We start from the raw sequence: 16,037 nt of genomic DNA, 5'->3' as shown, positions 1-16,037 counted from the left end.
TCATCTAACCAGAATTTTGAAAATTTGCAAAGCCTGCATTTGCTGCAAGTAACAAGAATTTCGAAATAATTTGTAGTTGGAGCTCAGATTTCAGTTTTCTTTTTTCTCGGCTTTTTGCTTCTGCAGATTCTGTAATCACTGTTTGTTTATTCATTTTTTCCCTGGTTATTTTGGTTGTTCTAGTTATTTTTCTTGCCACGGATTGATTCTGATTTGTGATCATTTGACGCAGAAGAGAGAAGGATTTAAAACATTTCAATGTGTACACACACGGAGGAGGAGAATTTGTTGTTGCATGTACAGTAAAAGTCCGTGTATCGTCTTGATATGCCTTTCACATTTATCACAAGTTGTTTGATCTTCAAGTTTTAGCGATCTCTGCACACCTTTTGGAGTTGCTTCTGTATAATTCTGGAACTGTAGGGGAGGAAGTCTTCCACAATCAACAGTCTTGTCGTCATACAGTATGCCGTCTTTGACTCTCATCAGTTTTCATCATTTTTGAATCGCACATCTCTTGCATATCTGTCTTGCCCATAAGTGATGTCATGGCAGCCAGCTCATTCAATATCAACAGCCAGCTATTTATTAAATCTTGTTCCAAAGGAATGTGAAGAGTTCTTCTTGTGAGTGTTATAGTTTGGTTCCGCTGTTCTTCCTTTCTCTCATCATATTCGGTGAAATTTGAGCTATTCTGTGGTGCGTGTTAATTGGCTGGTTCAAGTATCTTCTGTGTGGTGACTTCATCAATTTATACATTTATAGTTCTTTGTTCTTTATTGAAATATTCTGCGGCATTGAATTGATAAAAACTAAAAGCAAAATGATTGTCTGGAAATATCTACTATGAAGTTGGGAGAAGAGAACATCTGTAGTTATTGATAAATCTAGCTGCTGTTGAGAGCTCTGTTCAAGACAGCTTAGGAGACTATCAAGTGTTGACAATTGTGACATCCACAAAGGAAGGAAGGCAGTGCAATTCCTAATCAAATAACTCAAACCAGTAACTGGTGACATGATTTTTTATTGGTTCAGTTTATTTTTTGAAGAGTATTAGAGATTAGTATTTATCCTCGAAATATTGAATCATTATTACTGAAATAGTGTAGAGCATTGATCTCTATTATAATTTTATGAATTATTAATGTCTCTCTTGATTGTAGGACACAATGGGACGATGAGAAATTATGCAGATTGTATGAGGATGTCGTTTATGCATATATGTATTCAGAATCAAAGGGAGCTTGTGTTTCAGAGGAAGATGTTCAATCTCAGAGGGAAATTACATCAACTATCTTATTCTGGTGATTTTCTTGTTGATTATGAGTTATTATTCATGTGAAATTAATAAAGTTGTAAGGACAACTATTGAAACTCTTTCACTTATGAAGGAAATCATAGTGAGCATCATGTAGAGAGAGTCCATGACATCATCACATTGAGAGATTCCGTGATGGGAGTTGATTGTCATATTGAGAGATTCCGTGACAGCATCACCTTGAGAGAGTCTGTGATGTAAGTTGGCTGTGAGCCTTGCCGGCTTGTCATGTTGAGAGATTCCCTGGTAGCATTACGTTGAGAGAGTCCATGATGTAAGAGCTTGCAGGCTTAACATGTTAAGAGATTCCATGACAACATCACATTGAGAGAGTTTGTGATAAAAGTTGGTTGTGATTCTTGCAAGTATTTCATGTTGAATGATTCCATGAATTATGGTTCTTTTGAGAATCTATAGAATTACCATTGACATTTTTGGTTGCAGCTATGTGTGACTTCTATGCTAAAGATCTTTCTTTCTAAGAGTGAGTGTTGATGATTATAGCTGCAAAAAAGATCTTTATCTCTATTTTTTAGAAATTTGGTCGTTACAATTGTTATGGTCACCTTCAGCTGAAGAGGACACTTGTGATAATAATTGAGACAATATTAAATAATAAATATAGAGATATGTGTCATATGACATGCGTTGAGGCATGCATATGAAAATACAAAGAGTCGTGATTTGGGAAATTGAATGGACCTTCAGTTTTAATGTAAAGCGTCTCTCTATTTGTTATATATATTGCATCAAGTAAAAAGCATTCTACATTTCAATATTTTTATGATCAATTCAGTGATATTTTAATGTGTGGCTAGGTTTTTCCCTTCAAGTGGAAGGGTTTTCCCAGGGTAACTTCTGATGTTTGTTGTATCTGTTTTCTTTTCTTTATTGTTAAATATCATTCATTTATGGGCTGAACTTTAACACATTGCTCGTGAATACTGAACAATGAGCAGACTTGAGTATCTCAAGTTTCATCGATTGCAATTTGCAAACATAAGATTGGGGGTGTTTGAGGATTTTGTTTCTAGATCTCCTCATTTAACTTATGGCTTGTGTTTTGTACATCAAATCTCACAGCATGTGTTTTGTGATGAACACGCGATTGATCTAATGAGCCCTTTTATTTCAATCTACAATTTGGCAAAGGGATCCTTCATAGTTTGGTATGGCATTCTCAGTTTTGGAGGGTCTATGATTTCAAAATTTGGTGTTTCAATTGTTCTTCATTAAGGCTCGATGTATTATTTAGTTTGCTATTGGTGTTCTATTATGCAGAGGCAGCTAAGCTTTTTGCTATTGTAGATTTTCTTGTGGATTCTCTCCCGAGGCGTGCAATCACTTAGGTTTGTGTTTATAGTTGGTTCCTTGTGTTTGAAAGGTGAGGCTTACCAATGGCTTTCCTTGCACAGTCACCACACTCTTTGGTGACCTAATTAGAGGTTATTGGTGATGTGACATTTGTAAGGCATTAGATATCCTTGGGCCTCTAATTCGGATGCATTAGGAGTGTTTAATAGAGAGGAGATGACCCAAATCTAACAGTAAAGCCTCTGCTTGATATTTCCATTCCTCTCCGTGTGCTTGTGTGTACATCTGTTGAAAAAGAGGTCTCTAGTTCACGCTTCATCAGGATCAACTCAAGCAGGACTGTGGTGACTGACTTGCTATTCGTTTTCATTTCATTGAACAGTGCCTTCACTCTCTTGGCAATAACCATCTCTTTGTGCGGTTACTTTGACTAGTAGACCCATGTTTGACAGACAGTAGTTTTGTAGCAAAGGTGTTAATGATTAGATAGGTGTTGTGATATGTTTCAGCTTACCTCAAGCCTTATCATATTCATGAGGACCGGGGCTTATAGCATTTTCATCCCTAATTTTTATTAATTAAGTTTTTATAATAATTATTTGTTTAGAGATTGGATGTTAAATTGTTATTAGGTCTTATGGATATATTTTGTTTCTCATATAAAAGTCAAATAAATATTGTATAAGATATGTAAAGTCAATTTGGATAGGGTAGGTTTTTCAAGTCAAACTAAGTTAAATTATTTTTAAATAGGGTTTCATTTTCCATTACTGGCTGCCATCGGTAAAAATTTAAAAATGTCAAAAACAATTTTGTAATTGGATGCACTCTCGCTTCTACATGACATCCTCTTTTCTGGAGGGGGCATTCTGAAATTGAACTTCAAAGCCAACTGTGCTAATTAACTAGCAACCTTATAGGAAGCAGGAGGCAACAAAGAAAGGAAAAACAGTGTTCTCTCGTCAGTCACCAACGCCAAGGCCACTTATCAACTTTGGTGGCATTTCATTTTGTATTATTTTTAAAATGTTGCATGAATTGGAAATTTCCATTATGGGGAGGAGGGGGGGTATAATAACCAATATTCCATTCCCATTTTTTGCCAAATAAACTAAAGCCAAAATCTGTGTCTAGATGGCAGCAGCAATAGTCTCATATAATTTGTGATCAGAGTGGCATAGGTCTACAATGGTGGTGACATACGCGACAAGAAGGATTCGGTTCTCAAACCTTTTATACTGTGGTTGGAGTCCCCAGTCACATTTGATGGTTGTTTGTGAGTGGCTGTATTTATCCCCATTCACAGGAAGATTTAAGTGATTGGAAGTGTTTGTCCCCAACCATAGGAGTGATTATGATTGGATGTGTTTGTACCCAATCATAATTGTTGTGAGCAGATGTGTGTCCTTGTTCGTGACTGATTTCGAATAGATGTGTTTGATTCTATCCAAATTTTATGCAAGACCTTGGATAGATGTGTTAGTCCCTATTCATGGTTACATAAGTAGATGTGTATGTCCCTACTCTTATAGCTTTTAATGAGCTAATGTGTATAGTCATCAAGTACTGTGATTTAAAATCTCCTCATGTTCACACTAAGGGGGTTGTGGGCAATTAGTGTTCGCATTATTAATATAAATGAGCAATAAATAAGTGTCAAGAATAATTTTAAGTTGTTAAACAACTTAATTTATTATTAGTCATATAATTTGCGTAATAGGTTATTTTGTTAGTGGTTGTATGTTGTATTGTTAAAATAACTCAGTCTATTTAGGAATGTTATTTCCTAAAACATTGGATTTAAGAAATCTTATAAATATGTGTGTTAAATGAAAAATGCAAGCACATACATTTTGTGTCTAATATTTTTGCAGCTTCAATCTATGCTCAAATCTCTTATAGCTTCCAAACATTTCATCAATATTATCCATGGGTGGATTATTTGCTTCTTCCTCTTTTGTGTTCTTCCCTAGGTAGGAAAGGCAGTCTTGTTGTCCTAGAGTTTAAAACTCTTGGTGAGATGTTCTTTTCGAGTTGGTTGGAGTTGGTTTCCCTCCCATTGGTTTGGTTGGGTTGAGAATTATTGCTACTCATATTTTGAATGACTTGGAAGAGAACTTGAAGTGCTTTTTCATTTTGTTCCATAAGCGCTTGAGTGGTTTGCTCCGTCAAGGTCTTCAATTTGTTGCCCATTTATTCACCCATTGTGTTGTTTGGTGCAGAATTATTGACAGACAACTTTAGTCCTTTCTCCTTCTAAAGCCCTTTGAGTCTTTTAGCAAAATTGCATCAACTACCCCTTAAAGGATGGTAGGAAGCATGCTCTAATGCCAATTATAATGTCCCCTATTGGGGCTTTAATTGGTCAAAGAATTCCCAAATAAGGTGCAGATTGTATTTTAAAATGTAAATTGTCAACCTCATATCTTGATTTAGAGTTTGCAACTGGGTTAGTTATCATTATGAAAGATGAATAAACATATAAGTCAGTCATGTTATAAATAGAATTCTAATCATCATTATACTGTACGTGTGGGATCCCCTTAGGCTTTTTCCCAACAAACCATTGACATTATGGAGCACCGTAGAAGATCAAGAGAGATGCCTAGAGACTATCCATCAAGCCCAGGAACATGGAATGGCATTTGTCATTCAGCCTCCTATCCAGACTCAAGGTTACTCTACTTGAATGAAACCATTTGCTACTGGCATCCCTTGTATGTATATTCTTCCCTCCATTATGGGATGGTGAATTGGATGAAAGCTTTAAAGAACTCACTATGATAATTTATTAAGTAAATTAATATTTACACCTAGCTTAAGTTTAACTTAGGGATTATTATATTTTTGTTGCTAGTTTTAGTAAGTTATTTGCATTTTTGACGGGTTTTCTTTCTCTTTGCCTTTATAAGGAAGGTAGACATACATTAATTCATTATCTCAAGATCGTCATCATTTCTAGTGAAAATGCGTGTCTTTCCAAGATGATTATTTTTTTGAGGTTGTGGTCCTAGCTATGGAGTTGATACTCCAACATGGTATCGAAGCAATCAACCTAGCATTCCCTTCCAAGTTAAATAATTTTCACCAATGGGTTCTTGAGATCCCTTGAGGTTTTTATGCAGGTGAATATTAAACTATGGTTACTCATGAGAAAGCTCCATGCTCGGGCCCATTTCTTGGACCACTAGGGGCTCATTCCTATTTGACTTGTGGTGTTTGTAACACAAATCATTTTGGGGGATTCAACCAATTTTCGGTCTAATGGTTTTCAGTTGATTCATTTGTGTTTTGGTAACTATTTTTTGGTGGTTACAGCCAAATCTATTCCTTATTAGATGTGAGCGAACTTTTTGCCCCTTAAAGGTTTGTGTGGACTAACATCCTTTGTTTGTTGGAATTCCACATTTTCATGTCTTGTCTTAATGTGCCAATTTTTTCATTGATGGCATGAGTCATTGGAGTTTTAACACTTTTTTGAGATTGTTGCACACTTGTACCATGGCTTGATCAAGTTCCTGAGTCGCGCAATTTGTGCATGCCTATGGCTTTATTTTTATTAATTTAGACAACTTTCATATTGTGTTTGGTTTTTAATCCAAAATGTGGTTCTGTTGGTGGCCCGTATCGGTCAACTTCTACACAAAGCTTGACCGCGGTCTTAACATTTATTAGCCAACCCTAGGTTGGGGCTCTTATTTTGAAGTCGGGCCTCTACTTTTTGTTGTCAGCATTTTGCAAGGACTAGTTGAAAGAGTCATATATTGGCTTGCTAAGGTGATGTGTTGCTCATACATCCAGATAGGAAAATTTCAATCATTTAGGTGCTTTGACCAGCGAGTTATTTCCATTAATAAGCGCTATTGAGGTCTCACTCTATTGGCCTAGGGCATTACATCCCAAAATTTTGCTACATTTAAAAATAATCTCTAGCCATTGGGAAATTCATGTGAAGTTAGTTGTTAGGTAAATTTGTTAAAAATAATAGTTCATGTGAAATTGATCTATCGATAAGGTTGTTGAGATATTTTGATTCTTGTGAAATGGAAATTTGGTTATTAGTTATTGCTTCATGTGACATGTTATTAGCCGTTATGATGGGAATTGAAAAATGAATATCTTAGAAATTGAAAATAATTATATGATCTTTTATTATTGTTCCAAATTATGGAAACATGTTATTATCCGGAATCATATCCATTTTTGCAGCACGATGAAGGGAGGAAGTGTTGCAAAAATGGGAGTTAGGAAGGGGACACCAAATTCACTATCAGACCGTCAGGTATGAATCTAACCACCTGGACCAAGGGCAAAATGACTAGACAAGTAAGAAAGTACAGGGATGACCATGAGCAAAACACTATAAAACTCAAATAAGAAGATATTACCTTCATTATATGGATGATTTCAGTACCTCGCAATTTTATCATGTCTTAGCATAGTAATATCGAGTTTATACTTATACTTGAGTGAGTATAAAAAATGTACGTATGTATACACGTGTGTGTGTATGTGTATATGTATGTATGTATGTATGTATGTATGCATGTATGTATGTGAATCTCAAATTTAACATCTACATATGTGTGTGTGTGTGTGTGTGTATACCTACATATTAAGGTTACTCAACAAGCATAAATATAAAGAAGTGATATTTATATACTAAGACATGACCGTAGTTGATGTTGCCACCCTTATTCTTTTACTTCTGATCCTTGACTATGGTTATTTATTTATTTAATTGTTGGAGCGGCCACCTTTTTCCATGTCTCATTCTAAGGCATCAGGCTTATGTTGTTCTTATATGCAAAATATGAAATTGAAGGCCATGCGAGCATTCTTGCCACCTCAACCATTTCTTGTGTAACTAAGCAAGCACGTGGTGTCCTTAGTTTCCCAGCACGCCTCTTTATGGATGCAATTTATTTATATTGTTCTCATTCCCTTCCGGGCGGTTCTAGCAATTGAATTTGCTTCTACAAAGATTTCTTCTTCTTCATGTCTTATTCCTTCTTGTTCATATTCAGTACGGTGTAGTGTATAACTGCAAATGCATGATATCACAGAGTCTATAAGGAATTCCAGCTTATTAAGCTTTGATCAATTTGATAGTTAAATGCTAAGGCGGGTGGCATCTTTCTAACACAGATACCAACCTTGCTATTCAAATCGTATCTACATAATCAAGTTATGAAAATTACACTCTTTTAGTAGTGGTCATGTTTTATATCGTGCAACCCGCCTTATCTTTTAGTGTAGACCCTATTTGATTTTCATTGAAAAACCAGAGTCAAGTTATGTTACTATAATATATTCCTTCTTCATCATGACATTGATACAAAAGCATAACATTTGATCACCGAAAGGCTATACCAGTGATAATACTAAAGCACGAAGGCACACATTTTTTTTTTTTTAACCATCACAAGTATTGATCCATAGAGGAATATGAACTATATATATTCCTGAGATGGGAATGTTACTCTACATGTAAATGTAATTACTTTCAGAATAAAGATTTAACTCACTTATGATACCATAGCCCAAAACTGGCATGAAGATGGTAGATATATAAGTACTCTTTCAAAAGATATCATAGAATGAACCTCCCTTGTAATCATCCACGAGGACCAGCAAGGTCGTGATGGAGGGACAGAGTGAGAATAATCCTGCAATGAAAAGAAAATATAATCAGTAATAACATTCAAAATCAATAACTATGATAGCTCATGGGAAACCTTGTATAATTTCTTGTTGTCAAGTCAAGCGGTGGGTGATCGGGCATCTAAGTTGCCCATCCGGAATCCTTGGCCAAGGTAGTTAATGGCATGTTTGCCACTATGCTCACCAAAGGTCAAAGTGTTGGCATTTGTGAGATAGGCTGATTGGAAAGTGTTCACAGCCTCGTCAGCTGACTAATCGACACTCTAACACCCGAATGCTCAATGGTTGAATAAGAGTGTCCCAAGCCAACTCCCAGGGTAAGAAGGGCCTTTCTCAATGGAGATTGTGTGGGGATACTAACGGTCTATGGTTGAGAGGTTAATCCTATGGAAATGCTTCTCCTCTCTCCTAGATGCCAAGACTTGCAGAACTCGGGGCCATAAATTGCTAATTCTCTAGTAACATTTTTTCATGTATTTCGTATTTCATTTGATAAATGTGTTGGTTTCATGTATTTGAATATTTCCTGAAGTCAAGAAATTAGTTTAGGAAATGCAAGTGAAATGGTAGTTATTAAGTGAATGTCATGTGAATCTAGTAGTTGAATGGTTGTTAGTTTGTAATTATTTGGAAATGCAAATTACAGTTATCTCGTATTTTCCCTTCATGTGAAAGAGTAGAATAACTGATTTAACTGTATCTCTTTTTCATTTGGTTAAGATAGAGGCCTTTTCCTTTAAGTTGATCAATTAATTAGACTTCAAATTTTTAGCATGTTACATAGGGATAAAATATTGGAAAGGACTTTTTAATATATAAAGTCTTATGCAAAATATTCCTTTTATTTGTCAATCAAGTTATTTATTTTGATGTGAAGAGTTTCAAGGTGGAACCATAAATCGGTTTTGAGCATTTGCCTATTAAGATTGATCTCACATGAGGTTTTTTGTTCTTTATATACTATGTTATGAAGACTCATTGTTAAGTAGCTTGCTAAGTGGAAGCTTGTGTGCTCATTTGAGGAAAACAGAAAACTTACTTGCCACACAATAACTACACATCTGCTACAATTTAACCCCTGCCTTAGATCCAAAGTTCTTTCATAGGTTTTTTTTTTGCAAACCAACACAACTTTTGCATTCGAAGTGTATTTTTGGCACATCAAGTATCACTAGAAAGGTGTTTTTGTCACCTACACAATGGTTGAGGTATTTTCCTCATATTTTGGTGTTTGATGATGCTTTTACTCAATTGAAGTTCCATATTAGTTTTGCTTCATTTCTAGTGCACATAAGAAGTTGATTGGCTATATTGAAGAATATTTGCTACATTCTCTTGTTTAATCATGGATTGGTCTAAAGAGCTGTACTTCCAACTCCATATAATTATCATGAGTGGAACTCAAAAATGGAGTAATTGTTGCTAACATTGAAGTTGTATAGAATCACATATGTCTAAGATGTTGAACCCACTGTTGTAGAAAATAGGTAATGGTTTGATACGTAAGATGAAGCCCTTGGTAAACTTTGTTTGTCCATTTCTTTTTATCTTTAATGTAATGCTGCAACATTGAAGTTGTATAAAATCACATATGGCTGAGATCTTGAACCCACAACAAGTGTTTTGTACAAAAAAGGTTATGGTTTGATAGACAAGACAAAGCCTTTGGTACACTTTGTCGATTTCTTTTGATCTTTGATATCATGTTGCATCTTGTACACATCCAAATGAGATTTAGACAAGCAGATTAGAGAATCTCTTTGGCAAGACAAATAAGATGATAAAATTTCATTTGGAGAATGAATTAATGAGTCTTGATCCAAGACATTTTGATTGTATTCCAAGACTTCTTCACCAAGCTCACTTCTCTTCATAAGCAATGTCCTGAATGTGGGGTTACAAAAGATGATGAGAAATTATATTTATTCTTTCTAAGCTTAAACCTAATTATTTTTGTATGTGTCGTGCATTTTATGAACTACCAACTTGGTGAGTCTCTTTGGCAAGACAAACAAGACTGTTTGTTTTTTTGGGATCACTGCAAATGTAATAGCACTGCCTTTTTGGATCTATTCATTAATTAGATAATTAATATAATAACAAATTTAATCATAGTAATATATTAATACACACACACACACACACACACACACACACACACACACACACACATATCATTATCATATTCTCTCATTTAATAATAAACTTATATGTCATATATAATGAACATGTATATATTATTCTCATATATAATTATATAAAGGTTGATCTGACTGAAAGTACCAAACATCAACACTCCCTCTTAGCTTGGGAGGATAAACACAAGACATATTACACATCAGTACTGGAAAATTTTAAGGATATCTTTAATCAAAAGATATCCACCATTTTGATATCCTGACTCCTGAGTATTGGCCTCCAGAATATCAACATATGATACTCACCAAGTACTCTGAGTAATGGTCTACAAAATATCAACACATGATATTCCCCATTTTGATATCACATGAGTATTGGCCTCTCGAATATCAACACACGATATCTTCAAATACTCTAAGTAATGGCCTGCAAAATATCAACATACGATATTCACCAACTACCTATTATATATCTATACAAACAACTCATAGACCGTCAAGTGAATGGCATCTAACACTTAGATGTTGATTTACAAGATATAATTCATCGTGATCTTTTTCAACATTTACATTAAATGTATATCATGACTTAAGTTATTGTAAGAGCATCACCTTACAATAAATCTAGTAAATATACGTGATGATCATTTGGAAGTCATCACTTCCTCATGATGTACACAAGGGTTAGGTCCAAATAGCTGTCATAAGCCCTATTAATGGTAAGATAATAAATAATGACTATTATATATATATGTGTGTGTGTGTGTGTGTGTGTGTGTGTGTGTGTGTGTTATTAAGAATATATAAATTATCTAATAATGCATATAATCATTTACTTCTTATTTACTTATAATCTATAAATCCGTATTATTGCTTTAATTGTATATAATAATTATTATTAAATTAATAACAATTATTATTTAATAATTACTAGTCATACAAATTATCAAGAATATTAAATAATGTATAAAACTAAGAATCATGATTATACAATGACAAATATAAACTAATAAGATAAGAAAATCAAATAATAATAAACCATCGAATTTATCAAATAAAACACTAACTCAACTAAGCATCAACCACTGCCAAGAAAGGGCACATCCATTGCATTGGTACAATATATATTCCACTAAAAAGGTCAGATCAAAAGGCATGGATTGAAGATAGAAGGAAAGGAACAAAAAAGAAAATCATAAATAAGAATTGCAACATTTGCATTGGTATTGGTCATTTCGAAAGGTACCTCCCATTGGATGGGAGAAAAGGAACATTTAATATATGGACTTCAACGTGGATAGAGGAAGATAATTATAAATTTATTTGAAGATAATAATTTTGGCATCCACATTAGGAGCCATAACACCAAATAGGAAGGGAATAATATTAAATAAAAATATTATAAGTTTGGTCATATTAGAAGAAATGCTCCCCAATAAGAAAGAATAATGTGAGGCAAGTCATATTATTTAATAAGTGAATTGACAAAAGTCAAAAAACAACCAAAGACAAGTAGCCCAACCAATATACTTCATGCTAATGAACTTTGGAAAGGATAAAAACCAAATTAAAAATAATAATAAATTTTCAAGAAGGGAATAAAAGGGACATACTTAACCAAACACCAAAAGAAATGGGTTAAATAAATAAATGCATGTCCTTGTAAGATGGAAGTAAGTCTTGCTATATTTTTATATTAAATTTAATACATGTGGAATACTTCAGTGATTTAGTAATTTTTATATAAATGAATAGAAAATTGGTATAGAAGTATTAAGGAATATATTTTCTATGATGCTATTATAAACATATAAGAAATACATACCATGTGCATATATAAAATCTAATTTATTAAATACAAGAAATATTTATATAATAATAATTAGAATTATATAAGAATATATATATTGGAATATAATAGACATTAGAATGTTCACAGTGCATTTCCTTATATCCTCCCTATAGTCCCAAGAGTTGATAGATGGTGTTGTTTAGAGAGAGGCAGAGTAAAATCATAGAATATACTGGTGTCAAGTGCCCTATGACAAGTAAATTCACACTCTCCTTAGGATAGGTATAGAAGTGGAAATAAGGAAGCGAGGTTAAACCATGTTAATTACTAGAAACAATACGAGATATATTTGGCATTACCTGTAATTAATTAAAATATTTGCTTAGTAATGAATGTCAACTTTGATTTTTGATAGCCTACGAGTTAGGGATCATCACAAGTTGTATCAAAGCGTGATCTTGACATCCTATAGGGTAAGAGATTAAATAAGGAATCTAGTAATATGTATCGTGCCTGCTTTGTGTCTTCATGCATCAACGAGTCTACTTTGTGTCCTCACATATCTCAATGAATTCTTCCAGATTCAACTTAAGTTTTACATATTTCTAATGAAGAGGGAGTTTGTGAAAGGTAGAATAATTTGGGCACAATGAGGAGTAGATTCCAAAACGAGCTTTGTTCATGAGGGAGCCTCTTGGACACTGCTTCTACCTGAGCACAGTAATTCTACCATTCATTATGGAAATGGAAAAAATGGTTGGCATTTTGTTAATTCATGTTTTCCTACTTCCTGACTCATAGTGGAACATGTATTTTTGTAGGGATCATCACAATTGGTGTACTTCACACCTTCACATATTCATGCATATGATTGTCATGGACATCCCAAAATGATATAGAAGTATACTTAAATAAATGTTGGTGTATCAAGTCTAAATTACTATACAAGGAGATTCGTGTTTATGAAGTTTATGTAAATATAACTATAAATACAAAGGGGATTAGAATGTTTTAGCCCATTCTCTTACTTCAATCATTATATGAGCCTAGGAGTTGATAGATGTTGTTATGTAGGGTGGGGTAAAACCAAAGAATATACTAGTGTCAAGTGCCCTACAATAAGTAAATCCATGCTCTCCTTAGGATGAGTGTAGGAGGGAAGTAAGGAATCGAGGTTAAAACACATACTAATCACTGGAGGCATTATAATTTATCATTTCTTAAAATTAATTAAGTTTTTTTATTGTACTGGATGAACATTTTATGATTGTTGACAACCTCCGAGTTAGAAGCATCATCACACTTCATAATTCTGATGAGTATGACCATTATAATGTTAAAATAATCAAATATATTAGATTAATGTAAGATAATATTTAAGTTATAAGATGTCATGCAAGAAATTGCTTGAGGGAAAGCAATTTGAGGAAGGGTGTACTTGTCATGAGCCTAATAATGGTAAAATAATAAATAATAACTATAAGATGCAGACTATCCTTAGTTTGATGATATATATAATTATAATAATAACAATATGTTATTAAGAATATATAAATTATCTAATAATGCATATAATCATTTCACAATAGTCATGAAGTATATCCATGAATCATGGTCCTCTTCACTACTTCAATTCATTGATCACTAGAGAATCCATCTCAACATGGTCTACTCCCTCTGAATCAATACAACCGAGATCACCAAAGGTTGATTGAACCATCTCCTCTATCTACTCCCCCTCTTTCAAGGTTGCCTCTAATGAAATGTCGGGCTCCCTCTAAATCTCAATCTCCCTCTTCCTACAAAAGCATGCTCGGAGGAAAAAAATCAAGGCGAATAACTCTTATAGTACATATTGAAATAAAAATAAGAGACATTGCAATGAATAGATAAATGTAATACTCAAAGAAATTCTTATCTACACATCGACATCTTCGATGCAATCTTTTGTAGTTCTTGATTTATCCTCTTGATGTTAATATCAATTCTCTCTCTCTCTCTCTCTCTCTCTCTCTCTCTCTCTCTCTCTCTCTCGACATGTTATGTTGATCTCATTATAAAATATCTTAAGGTACAATGACCTTCCACCTTCAATGTTCAATGCTTGTCTCATCTTCACCTCTATCAATCAAGCTACATGATTTTGACTTTTTGCTAGAAAAGAATTATTCTTAGATTGTCATATTTCCATTTAAACCTATTTTATAGTATTGTGAATAAACAAATGTGCAGCTTTAAATTCTTTTCTTTCCCTCGTGGCAGACAAACATGCCGAGGAGAAGTTTCTAAGCATGAAACTTTATTTCTTCCCTTATTTCTCTGATGTTACGCCTCATTCCATGTCCAAAGGGAATTGTGGATTCGACTAATGTTGGATGTCAACTAATGGATGTTTGTAATAGTGGTTTGGCATTTTCTTACTAAATCCAAGTGATGTTTGTCCTTCCCTCTTCACGTCTCGTCACCAAGGGATGATGTGTATTTTCCTTGACGTAAGTTTCACTCTTATATGTGTCATTTCTGACTTCATTGTTCTTTAATTGCTTATCCGTAATATGTTTAAATGTTGTCAAAAATGCTTTGTCAAACATAGTCGCTGCAGTTGACATTCAATGTTTCAAAACTTAAGTTCATTTCACAGTTGCGGCTTCTATATCGTTACTACACATGATCCTTATGAAGAATATTGCGCTGGATATTCTTCATAGTCACTATTATACATGCTTCCTTCAATGATCAAAACATATTAATGTAATTTTTCTCAATCCTCCAATAGTAATGTACACTCATTCTGCACAAACAAGGGTGTCGTGCAAATAGGGCAAGTATTGTGATCCTCAAGCCATGGCCAAATACAATGTGAATGAAATGTGTCTGATCCTACAAGGAATTTCTCAAACCTCTTCTCCAAAAACAATTTCATCCCTTTCATTATCTTCACAATCTTATTCCGAAGATAATCGGATGTATTGAATACTGCCTTGCTCAGCCACTCAATATCAATAGGGAGTCGATGCTCAACTTTAATGAGGAGAAATTCAAAATGTAATGAATCATGACGATTGTCAAGTTGTTGCAGAGGATGAGGACAATCTTCACTATTCGTAAGGCAATTAGCTTGCATAATAAGCTCGGTAGCTTCGATACGTAGATCTTCCATGCGGTATTCAAGGCTTTCGCACCTCTCTGCAAGTTCCTTCTCCATGCAATCCATGATTTGATTCTCCTCCTTCATTTGCATTTCTTGAGTTCACATTCCTCCTACCAAATGCTTAGCAAACTAATAATGCAATGAATTTTCAATTCGGTATGCGAATTTTACTTGTCTAGCATCTCGTCTGATTTGTCCTGCTAAGGATGCTTGCTCACTATTTGATATGGGTCCAATATTTTCAGCCTACTCTGGTACCATGTTAGTTTTCCCAGGATCGTCGCAAATGTAATAGCACTGCCTTTTTGGTTTTATATATGTATGTATGTATGTATGTACGTCATTATTATAATAATTTCTCTCATATAATAATAAACTTATATCTCACATATAAGACCCACAGTTTAAAAATTTGGTATCGGCAATATCTTGGCCAACCCAAAAATCTTGAAAATCTTGAAATCGGCAAAAATTCTGCACATTCGGCAATAAATCGGTACTTTTATCAAACATTTAAAAATATATAATTTCTTAGAACCATTTTTTAAAAAGAAAACATACACACCAAATTTGTAGAACATATAATGATTTGAGATATCCACCAAATATTAATCAAAGTTTTGAGTTAAATAGTTCATAGAAACTAAAATTTAGTATATT

The 16,037-nt window shown here is 34.0% G+C and overlaps 1 protein-coding gene across 4 annotated transcripts in view; it reads right to left on the bottom strand.

The window, feature by feature from the left end:
* LOC149575345 (uncharacterized) overlaps positions 1–16,037 on the bottom strand; it is a 70,143-nt gene that overhangs the window by 43,873 nt on the left and 10,233 nt on the right. The window contains exon 3 of one of the 4 annotated variants that reach the window (XR_016360158.1): positions 8,161–8,301. The exons of the other annotated variants lie outside the window; for them this stretch is intronic. The gene's annotated coding sequence lies outside the window, so the exon portion shown is untranslated. The remainder of the gene's footprint in view (positions 1–8,160; positions 8,302–16,037) is intronic. 4 annotated transcript variants of the gene reach the window in all.

Source organism: Cupressus sempervirens, chromosome 2 (genome assembly GCF_028749045.1).
Source record: "Cupressus sempervirens isolate cs-2001-9-10 chromosome 2, ASM2874904v1, whole genome shotgun sequence".
Classification (NCBI taxonomy): domain Eukaryota; kingdom Viridiplantae; phylum Streptophyta; class Pinopsida; order Cupressales; family Cupressaceae; genus Cupressus; species Cupressus sempervirens.
This window is presented reverse-complemented; position numbering and strand designations above follow the sequence as displayed.